Genomic DNA, 9,592 nt, shown 5'->3' with positions numbered 1-9,592 from the left:
TGTTCAAGTACGGCCTCTACCTCGGTTGCAGTAATATCCACTTCCATATCCACATTCCCGTTTATCATCCCTCCATCATCGCAAGGTTCCTCACCAGTCTTATTAAAAACTGAGGCAAAGTACTTGTTTAGATGTTGGACCATGCCTAGGTTATCCTTAACCTCCATTCCATCCTCAGTGTATAGTGGCCCCACTTCTTCTTTCTTTGTTTTCTTCTTATTTATGTGGCTGTAGAACCTTTTACTATTGGTTTTGATTCCCTTTGCAAGTTCCAGTTCAATGCGGCTTTTAGCCTTCCTCACTTTATCCCTACATGTTCTGACCTCACCAAGGTAGCTTTCCTTACTGATCCTGCCTTCCTTCCACTCCCTGTAAGCTTTCTGCTTTTGTCTAATCCCCTCTCTGAGTTGCTTGCTCATCCAGTTTGGCCTACAACTCCTGCCCATGTTTTTTTTCCCCTTTCTCGGGATGCAGGCTTCCGACAGTCTCTGCAGCTGTGACTTAAAGTAATTCCAGGCCTCCTCCGCATTTAAATCCACTAATTCCTCTGTCCAATCCACTTCCCTAACTAATTTCCTTAACTCTTTAAAATTAGCCCTCGAGAAGTCAAAAACCGTAATCCCAGATCTACATTTGTTTATCCTTCCATCTAGTTTGAACTGAATCAGCTCATGATCACTCGAACCAAGGTTGTCCCCTACCACCATTTCTTCTATGAGGTCCTCACTGCTCACCAACACCAAATCTAAAATGGCATCCCCTCTCGTAGGTGCTTCAACTACTTGATGAAGAAATCCATCCGCTATCACATCCAGAAAAATCTGACCCCTATTATTCTTGCAAGAACACGTCCTCCAGTCTATATCCGGGAAGTTGAAGTCCCCATAATCACACATTTCCCCTTTGTGTTTACTTCATTAAAGACATTAAAGAGGTCTCTATCCATATCCCAATCAGATCCCGGCGGTCTGTAGCACACCCCAAGCACTATCTCAGGGGAAGCTCTAGTTGCTTTTTTACCCAGTGTGATTTTTGCCCAGACAGACTCTCTTATCCATTCCATCGCTTCTTATTTTGCTACAGCTAATTTCATCATTGATGTACAAGGCTACTCCACCACCTTTGCCTTTCTTCCTGTCTTTTCTAAACAGCACATAGCCTTCAATACCTGTGCTCCAGTCATGAGTACTATTCCACCAGGTTTCGGTAATCCCTATAATATCCGGTTTCACTTCCTGCACTAGTAACTCCAGTTCCTCCATCTTGTTACTTAGGCTCCTCGCATTAGTGTACAGACCTTTTAATTTTCGGCGTTTATTGTCAGTGACATTCCTTCCACCGTTGTGCACCAACTTTCTACCACCAGCATCACCTGTTACTCTGGTTTCTACTCCACTATTCCTTCTTGGATCAAATCTTGGGGCCGCAAGGGTATCCCCTCTCACTTTGTTTACTTCCCTCTCCAGGTTATATTCTGGTGTGGAGATCTCCCGAACATCTCCCACCCATCTCCCTCAACTTCCTAGTTTAAAGCCCTCTTGATGAGGTCGGCGAGCCTCCATCCTAGAATTCTATTTCCCTCCTTGCTTAGATGAAGTTCATCCTGAGCGAACAGTCGTCTATCCGTAAATGCTTCACAGTGACCGTACATTCCAAAGCCCTCCTTATAACACCACTCCCTGAGCCATCTGTTGATCGCCATAATCTTGTCACTCCTTCGTCGCCCCGCTCTAGGAACCGGCAGAATCCCACTGAAGATCCACCTGAGCCTCGATGTCTTTAAGCCTCTTCCCCAGTTTGGCATAGTCCTCCTTGATACAGTCCAGCGAGTAACTAGCCGTGTCATTCGTTCCCACATGAAGGATAATCAACGGATTCTTTCCCGCTCCCGCTAATATCGTATTCAGCCTCAAGTCCACATCCTGTATCTTAGCCCCTGGCAGACAGCACACCCTTCTGTTCTCTCGATCAGGTCTAGTTACAGGCCTGTCTACTCTTCTCAGTAAAGAGTCTCCAGTCACGTAGACTTGCCTTTTCCTGGCGACAGTGCGATTCTGCGGTCTATCCCCCACAGCAGCTGGCCGCGATTCCTCTACATTTGTATTTGCCCTAACAATCCTCCTAGGGCTCGTACTTGATGTTGCCTCCACTGACTCCTCCCCTCCTTCTGCAGGACTAGCTGCTTGCCTCTTCTTCCTCGCCCTTTCTCCTTCAGCAGCGTGCTGTGCTCCATCTTCATTTCCCAACTCAGCAAACCTGTTCCTGAGTTCTATTTGTCCATCGCTGGCCCTTCTTTTCCTCTGCCTGGTTCTCCTAGTCACATGCTTCCACCGTCCACTTTCCTCACCCAGCAGCCCCTCCTCAGAGTCCTTTGGTCCTGCTTCTATCTGCTCGTCGTCTGAGCTTGTCCCCTGTGCCGCCTCATGTCTGTGTTCCATCATCTGCTCAAATCCCCTCCTAAACTCAGCCAGAGTTTCCACTTGCATCTCCAGTCCCCTTACCTTTTCCTCCAGCAGCTCTATCAGGCGGCACTTCATGCAGATGAAACTCCTTTCAGGTGCTCCCTCTAGGACCATGTACATGCCACAGCTACCGCATCCAGTCATCCTCAGTGTGTCTGCACCTGCTGCCTCTGCCTCCATCGTAGCGCTGAAACTCTGTGCCTGGCAATCCACAGCTCACACCGCACCGCAGGCCACCGGCAAGTGCAGGGCTGCTGGCAGACCCCTGCCTCTTCCCTGGTCTGCCTTCCTGGTTTCTCTGCCTTGGTCTCCCCTGCAACCTCCCCCTGGAAACTCCCACTGAAACTCCCCTGTTAGCCGCTCTGTTCGCCGCCTCCTGTGCCGCTGCCTGAGTGCCTGGCTCCTTATATAGGACCCCTAATCAGGTAAGCCCCGCCCCCAACTCAGGGCTCAGCCTCGCTCCCAGCACACAGCCCCTTTCTAGATGGTGTTCCTATGTGGATGAAAATCTTGGACTTATCAGAGGACTTCTTCTGTAGACGTGTAATGGGATGGAAGATGTTAGCATGAAGGGATTTTACTATTAAATACCTTTTGATTTCATAGCTGTGGAAAACTAGCAACTCATTAGGGACAGGTTAGTGGGATATAGGAGTGGGAAGACATAGAGATTGATGAAAATAACAAGGACTCCAATTTTGTTCCATCAGTTCCTGGCTGTAAGAGAAATGAGTTCTTAGATTATTATTTATCATCATTTGTAATAAAGCAACGGCTCAGTATTGATGTCGAGATCCCAAACTGCTTTGCGAGTCACAACCACCATCTTAATTGCAAGTATAAAAATAAAAGTAGAACACAACATGGCCTAGGTAATACTTAATCCTGCCAGGGGTGCAAGGGACTGGCCAAGTGACCTGTCGAGGTCCCTTCCAGTCTTGTGATTGTGATACCTTAAACCCACCTGTAACTGTGCTGTTTTTTCTCTTTTGAAGAAAATATCCTGTACCAGACAGATCTCTGGGCAAATCTGGAACTCTAAGTTTAGTTTTAATTTAGTTCTTATTCCTTCAAAGCTCCCACTAGCTTGAGGGCTGCTTGCTGCTCTCTCACTCCCATTACCGGCATGAGTAAGGGGAGGATGATTTGGCCCTGGTTAGGAAGGGCCTTCGATCTCCTCTGCTGTGAGTGTGACTGAGGTTGGAGAAGGGCAGCGATGCCTCTGAGGAAAGTAACAGTATAGTAGAAGAAAACTCAATTCCCACATAGATCCTGTCATTTAGTGCTTCCAGGGCTCAAACACCAGACTCTACTATGAAAGAGAGCAGTTGTATTGGCTCAATGGAGTGCACAGGATTAGGAATCAGTAGCCCTGGATTCTAATCTTGATTCTGGTGCTGACATGCGTGTGACTGTAAGCCAATCCCTTCTCTGTACCTTTGTTTCCTCTTGGTCTATTTTGCTGACGTAGACTGTAAATTTACAGTGCCTCTCTCACTGGGGCTCCAGTCTCTGCTAGGGTCTCAACTCTAGGCACTTCTAGAATTTATATAATTTTTTAAAAAATCACCCGGTGTGGTGAAGGAGGAGCCTACAGTCATTGTGCAAGCTTCGGTTATTTTATTGCTGAATCAGTACGTGATCTCTTTAGTTAAGCCCTGTGCTTGTATCGCTGCATAGTACTACTTTTCACTCCTATTGTAAGTTCTGTCTGATGATCACAAAGACCCAGATCAATTGAAATAGATGGAAGTTAGGAACCTAAATACTTGGCCTCGATCCCTCAAAAGTGCTTTACAAACATTAGATACAGTTAATGGGTGCTCTACAGTGACACTACATAGACAGAGGCTTAATCTTCACAACAGCCCTGTGACCTAAATATTACCACCCCTATTTTACAGACGTTGAAACCAATGCACAGAGTCTCTTCCCTGAGGTTACCCAGGAAGTCTCTGCAAGACCCAGGGATGGAAACCAAAACTCCTGAGTGTGAGGCCTTATCTGCTATTATTGATGATGAAATTTGATTGGGAAATATCACAAGGCATGGATGAAAGCTGTAATTGTATTGGTCAAGGTGTTATCCAGTCACAGGCTGTGTAAAAATCACGTGTATAAACTTGGAACCTCTTCAGCCAATGCAGGTAAACTCTATTGTAACACTGAATTCTGTAGCACCTCATCCTCAAAACACTAAGCAAACTTTTGGACAAAAACTCTTGTCCATTCCACTTTCCCCATTATAGTTCAATGTCTTCTCCTTTGTGTCAGTGCATTGTTTGTTTTAAAATCAGATTGTAAATTCTTCAGGGTAAGGACTCTGTCTCTTTCCAGTGTCTGCAAAGCACCATGAACATCTACAGGTACTAAAGAACAATAATAAGTGGCTCCAATCATCCCTCAATTAATGGTCCCTTCTGCTTTTTGGGTATCAGATTTAGAACAGGTCTGCATGGGAGGTGAGGGAGCCCCAGTCCCTTAAAATTAATACCACTGAAGGTGTAAATAGTGAAACTGTTCTTGGCAGGTTCAACGTTCATTCTGCACCTTTGTGGTTATGTATTATAATTCAGTCTTTAATACATGATTGCATGTTGCAAGCTTTCCATACAAACGCCAAGACATGTATGTGCCTTACTGCGTAACCACATTAATTATGATAACCCCTTCCTCCTTTGCAATCTGCCTCTTACCCACTCTTGCACAATTTGAGGCAGTGGTCATGACTTCATGTTATTGTGAAATGTCCAGCTGCCTTCTGGGCACTCAAAAATAGTTCACTTCTAATGGCTGCATCCTGTGCTAACAGATTATAATCCTCCTGGTGTCAGTGGGATTACACGAGACTGGAAATCAGCACTGAAGCTGACATGTTTAAATGCATTTTGGCAACTTGGCTGCACTTAAATAATTTACAAAAGATGTCTTCATTTATTTGATTTATTTTGGGAGACTGACTGAAGAGCTGTTGTAAATACACACAAAGGGCCTGATTTAAAGCCCATTGCAACTGATGGGAGCCTTGACTTCAAAGGGTTTTGGCTAAGGACCAAAGACGGTTCCAATTGCATCTTCATTTCACTTTTAAAAGAATCAATTGCTTTAAAGCTGATGACACATGTATCTTTAGTAGACTGACCCAGTTATCTGTATGGGTTCACTGCAAACACCCTTGTGTTGCCAAACACAATCCAATTGATGGATGTTTGGTCATTTTCTCTGCACGATCATTTGCCAAGCAGTCAATACTGAGGTTTCTTAAACTATTGACCAGCTAGCTATTGGATGAGGTGAGGTCACATGACCTCATGACCCAAAATACTGTAGGAAAAGTGGTAAAGATATGAAATCAATAACTTCTTTGACACAAATATCTGAGTTGACAGGTTCTTCAGAAGGATTAACTGAAGAAAGCTGCTGAGAATGGGCCAAATCCTGCATGACCGGCTCATGGGATTAAAGGGAACACATGCATGAACGGGGAGGAACAAGATTTGGCCAAGGAGCTGAATGTGTTGGGCTTACTCAGTTAGAGAGAACACTCTGGTTAATACACGGCATGGGGCTAGAAGGCCAGGATGAATCGGATAGGCAATCCCACAGGGTCAGCCTATAAAACATCCCTACAAGTGAGGGGGTGATATGCAGGTGGGGTGTGAACTTTGGAAGGAAGAAATATACTGGAGATAAATGAAAGTGAGATTCTCCTTTTCTTAATCTGAAGAGGCAGGAGCTGTTACAGAGTGAGTAACTTTTTTCCATGGTGCTCTGGTATCCTCTCACAGTTTGTTTTGAGCTGTGTTGCTACTGGCAGTCCCTGTGGCTTTTCATTAGCAGCTGCATAGGGGGATCTGCGAGGAGTTAACAGAGGCCTAAGGTATATTAGCTGGTGCTGGTTCATCTTCAGTGCCTGAGCCTGAAATGTACTGAGCAACTGTATCACCTGTTGACTTCGATGAGAGTTGTGGGTGCTCAGTAATGGACGGGGTCAGCCTGTGCATCTCTGTCTCTGCGCTGGCCTTTAATCTTTTTTTTGGCAGTGTCTGCATCTCCGCACAAGGCTCGAGGAACAATAGCAAAACCATATATTGTACATGTTATATTTATGAATTAGTCTGTTAGCCTTCCAGGTTTTATGGCCTTATTTAAATAATTAGCACAGACTCATCGTTCCCACATACTGAGTGACTTAGGCTTTGCCAGAACTGGGTTTTGCTTCTTGTCATTTGCTGACTCGCCCCCCCACCCCACCCCAGCACTGAGTGAAACACCAGCTATTGAAGTGGCTCCAAGTATTTTTGTTTTAAAGCAGACCACTGTCATCTGCATTGTTAATATATAAAACCCTGCCCCTGTTGCCTGCAGAATCAGTGTAATAACAATGGTTTAATATCCATTATTTTACCTTCATATACCTAACACTTCATTTGACTGTGAAGCAAAAGGGGGGAAAAAAGTGTGTGTGTGTGTGTGTGTGTGTGTGTGTGTGTGTGTGAGCTCCAACAGCCATTTTATTACAGTTGCTCAAAATAAAATAAAGGTAAGGGAGGCTTGGCCACTGTTTTACTGTGGCAGTGAATTAACTTCTTTCATTTAAGCGTCTGTCACGTTATTAAAAAAAATACAGGCCACTCTACACCGTGTACAATGGCAATAACTCTCCCTTTTTTCGTGTTGATATTCCTACCCTTTCAGAATCTCAGCCGGTATGATTGGTATGGAAAGGGAAACCAGCATCATGCAGCTGGCTTTGGCACCGAATTTGGCACAACTATTTTGCTATTGCTTGGGTCAACTCACATTGCAATCCCATTTCGATTTAATTGAAACTAGACCCAAAGAAGGGCGTTAGCGCATGTTCTTTATGTAATGCTGCCACATTGTGTAAAACTTAATAGCAAATGAAATGACTCCCAAATCACTTTTCACTATCGAATTTGTGTTCTGTGAACTGAGATGAACTAACTACACAGTAACTTTGTTTGCATATTTTTTAAATGTCAGATGTTTCTTTCTAAACTGCAGTGCTGAGATGGATCATAAAGCATGCCTAATAGATACATGTATCTCTTAACCAGCTTAATTAAGGAGAGAGGCAATAGCTTTGTAAAATAGATATTCTGCTTGTCATAAATACAGTACATATAAAATCCAAGCATCCACAACCCCCTGTGATTTCTAGCTCGATCTAGAGTAGAGATGAGGCTGACGCAGTGATGGAAGTGATACAAAAATTAGAATAGAATAAAGAAATCCTGCTCTGGATCCTGACTTCCCCAAAGTATGGTGTGTGTTTAGTGTTCAGAAGCAGTATTTCTATATCAATCTAATCTGTAGGGTCTGCATTTTAAATATTTGGGCAGACTCCATCACCCTTATTCAAATAGAGTAGTACCTTATTCTGTAAAAAATCAGAGTAATTTTTTTCAATGAGATTATTTGTGGAGTGAAGCACTATTCACTCAGTAAAGGCAAGAGAATCTGAATCTTGGAAACTGCATTAAACACAGGACATCTGTGGCATTAACATTGTCAAGAGGAACACCATGCATAGTGACACATTAAAGAAAGGAACATGCACCTTTAGCATGTTTCCCTCTGTACCACTTTCAGCCAGAGACACTTTATTGTGCTTTTATGGGAGTTTAAATATAACATAGTATATTTTATAGACATTTTATGTTTCCCTCTGAAGGCTTCATTGTGTCCAGGAAGCCCTCCTAAAACGGAGAAGTCCTACAATAATTGTCTCCTTTTGGGCTTCTCTTTTGGGTCCCTACACTCTTTAATATAATATTCCAAAGTGCCTCACCTGTGCTCTCTGGTCCTTTTACATGTAATTCAAAACATATAGTGAACAAAACAGGTACATCAGTGAGGAGTCTCATTTCACTCTGTGAAATTGATACTGACCTTCAAATCTATGAAAAGTAGGGACCCCTGCATTATCTAGTCTAACCTCCTCCTGTGGATCTGAGGCTGTTACATTTCACTGTTACTCCAATGCTGAGCCCAATAACTTGTGTTTGACTACAGAGTATCTTTTAGAAAGATATCTGGTCTTGATCTGAAGATATCAAGAGATGGAGAATCCTTCACTTCCCTCGAAAATTTTGTTCCAATAGTTACTCACCCTCTCACTATTAAAACTGGTGCCTCATTTCTATTTTGAATTTACCTTCAGCTTCCAGCCATTGGTTCTTGTGATGTCTGCCTCCTTTAGTTTAAAGAAATCTTTAGTGCCTGATTATATTTCTCCCCTGCTGTACTTACCACCCATATCTTAAATGTATAAAACCACTTCACCTTCCCTCTAAGTACTAATCCTTGCAACCCTTCTCCTGCTCCCAAAGCCCTTGCCAATAGATTAATAGCATGCTTCAGAGTCAACATTCAGCTATTTCAGGCCCATTTGTAGAAGTAAATGTCAAAGGTGAGGACCCTTAAGAATGTTCTGCTAGCAGCCCCTTCTCTTAAAATGTAGGGGCTCCAGCTTGAGTGCCATTACTGATCTCAGTTGAAGCAATGCAATGTTGAGAGACTGACCCTTTCCCAAGTCAGTGGGAGTTTTTTTTTTGTGCAAAGAGTCCAGGATGAGGCCATAACTATTGCAGCCTGAGGGACGCAGTCACCTCTGGATGTTGGGGGAATTGTGTAGTTCTGCAGGCATTGTGTTGACAACATATCCCTAAGAGTTTTATAATGTAATCAAACTTATAGTATGTGGCTCTCTGTCCTTCTCTAATTGCTGGGCCACACAGAGAGACTAATCAGTTAGTTACTAGCTCTGAGCTAACACCACTGACTCTTCTGGTTCAGGCAGTAGAGGCTCCTGCTTTTAGAACCAGAGGTCTTGGGTTTGCTCCTTGCTGCTAACAGCCAACCCACAAATAACAATAATACTTCAGTCAATCTTGCGGTGCTTTAGTAAGAGTGATGAAATTGGTTATCTTCTTCCTACAGGCAGGGCAACTGAGTTGCCGAGAGGTTCAGTGACTTGGACAAGGTCACACAGCAAATTTGGGCAGAGCCATGGGTATTATGACTCCCATCTCAATGTGATCTACCATTTGTATAGTTACTTCAAGCAGTTTTATAGAGATTGTGTTTAACTGCCATGTCTGACT

Source organism: Gopherus flavomarginatus, chromosome 3, assembly GCF_025201925.1.
Source record: "Gopherus flavomarginatus isolate rGopFla2 chromosome 3, rGopFla2.mat.asm, whole genome shotgun sequence".
NCBI lineage: Eukaryota > Metazoa > Chordata > Testudines > Testudinidae > Gopherus > Gopherus flavomarginatus.
Note: the sequence above shows the minus strand (reverse complement) of the source record.